Source organism: Engystomops pustulosus, chromosome 2 (genome assembly GCF_040894005.1).
Source record: "Engystomops pustulosus chromosome 2, aEngPut4.maternal, whole genome shotgun sequence".
Classification (NCBI taxonomy): Eukaryota; Metazoa; Chordata; class Amphibia; order Anura; family Leptodactylidae; genus Engystomops; species Engystomops pustulosus.
In genome coordinates, this window is record NC_092412.1 from 34,618,100 (window position 1) to 34,620,632 (window position 2,533).

Below are 2,533 nucleotides of genomic sequence, written 5' to 3' on the forward strand. Positions count from 1 at the left end.
TTCGAGGATCGCCGCTCCCCGTGACGTCATCGGGGAGCGGCGATCCGTCGCCATGGTAACCTCGGGTCTCGCGAAGACCCGAGGCTACTTTTGGTTAACCCATGCATTACAATGTGCTATCAGCACATTGTAATGTATGAGGAGTAAAATCCCCATATACTGCCATACTGTAGTATGGCAGTATATGATAGGATCGTGCAGACCCCCTAGGGTTAAAGTACCCTAGGGAGTCTGAAAAGTACTAAAAATAAAAAAAAAAAAAAGTTAAAAAAAAAAAAATTATAATAAAAAACCCTAAAAACTCAAATCACCCCCCTTTCCCTAGAACTGATATAAATATAAATAAACAGTAAAAATCATAAACACATTAGGTATCGCCGCGTCCGAAAATGCCCGATCTATCAAAATATGATAACGGTTTTTCACTGCGTTTAATCCCGTAACGGAAAATCGCGCCCAAATTCGAAAATGGCACTTTTTTTGTAATTTAAAAAAATTAAAAAATTCTATAAAAAGTGATCACAAGGTCGTACAGTCCTAAAATTGATAACATTGTAAACGTCATCAAAATACGCAAAAAATTACACCACCCACAGCTCAGTACACCAAAGTATAAAAAAGTTATTAGCGCCAGAAGATGGCAAAATCCCCAAAAAAATTTTTGTACAGGAGGTTTTAATTTTTTTAAATGTATGAAAACATTATAAAACCTATACAAATTTGGTATCCCTGTAATCGTACCGACCCAAAGAATAAAGTAGACATGTCATTTGGGGCGCACAGTGAAATCCGTAAGATCCAAGCCCACAAGAAGGCGGCACAAATGCGTTTTTTTACCAACTTCACTGCATTTGGAATTTTTTCCCGCTTCCTAGTACACGGCATGGAATATTCAATACCATCTCTATGAAGTGCAATTTGTTACGCAGAAAATAAGCCATCACACAGCTCTGTACATGGAAAAATAAAAAAGTTATGGATTTTTGATCATGGGGAGTAAAAAATGAAAATGAAAAAACAAAAAAGGGCCAGGTCCTGAAAGGGTTAAAGGGATTGTCCGTAGGTTGAGAAACGTGAGTGCTTTCCTCCGAAAATAGCGACACACAAGACCATGGTTTGTGCAGGTATTGCAACTTAGGCCGCGGTCACACGTACCGCTAGGCGTCCGTTCATAATGTGACGCTAGTGCACAGGGGGTGGTCCTCGGTCCGATAGCACATGCGTTTCCAGGTAAACGCATGCAATTGATAGGCCAATCGCATGTGTTTCTATGGAAACGCATGTGCGTTCGGGCCGAGGACCGCCCCCTGTGCTCTAGCGTCGCGTTATGAACGGACGCCAAGCGGTACATGTGACCGTGGCCTTAGTGGATAGAGATGAATGGAGCTTTGTTGCAATACACATTACCCATGGTCAGGAGAGGAGCTGTTTTTGGAAGGAAGCAGCCATGTTTCCTTTGAGACCACATTCACACGTGGTGTTTTTGCTGCATTTTAAATGCAGCAAAAAGCGAGTGGGAGAAGCTTAGCGAACCCGCATATGCATTTCCATCGCAGGGCATGCAGTTTTTTGAATGAGCACCACATCTTTTGCATGTAAGTAATTCATAACATGATTTTGGTGGAAACGCATATACATTTTGGGTTGTGTTTTTGTTATGTATAAAAACTCAGAAAAAACACCATGTGTGAACACGGTCTGAGGCCACATTCACACTTGTTATTTGAATTAGGCTTTGAAACGCAGAAAAGTTGGTGCCCATACAGGAGCGCTCAACTACGACAACATAGAGGGTGCCTTCCCATGTGGAGTTTTTCTTGCGTTTTTAAACGCATCCAAAACGAAAGTGGGAGAGCGTGTTCACACGTTGCGTTTTGACCTGCGTTTTCATTGCGTTTGAAACGCATATACAACAGCTGAGGAGGGGGCAATTTGCCTAATTACATCACTGTTAACATTTCCGTTTACAAAACGCATCGTAAACGCGATGTTAACGCATGCGTTAACAACATGTTAATGCATGCGTTTTGTTAACGCATGCGTTAACATTGCGTTTACAAACGTAAACGGTAATGTAATTAGGCAAATCACCTCTCATCATCTGTTGTATATGCGTTTCAAACGCAATGAAAACGCAGGTCAAAACGCAACGTGTGAACACGCTCTCCCACTTTCGACATTGAATTTGTAGGTCAGAACAAAGTTTTCGTGACCGCAGTGTTCACCCTTCCTCATGAGTTAAACTTATCATATATGTAGTGAAAGAATGCTCTTCATTTAGTATTTTCTAAGAACATTTCTTCAGATAAGTCCGGAAACACATCCAGTACATAATACGATAACTTGCAAAACACAAAAGACTTTTTTTTATTACCAAGTGTCCATTGTGTTCATTTCGGCTTGTTTATAAAGTTGGTTAAAAAAACATACACAAGTGTCGCTTAGCTCTCTATTGCGGTCGCTGGAGACGCCATCTTGTAGAAGACCTCTTTTTCTTTGTAAGTCATGTAGTCACCGGCAATATGGCGGCTGC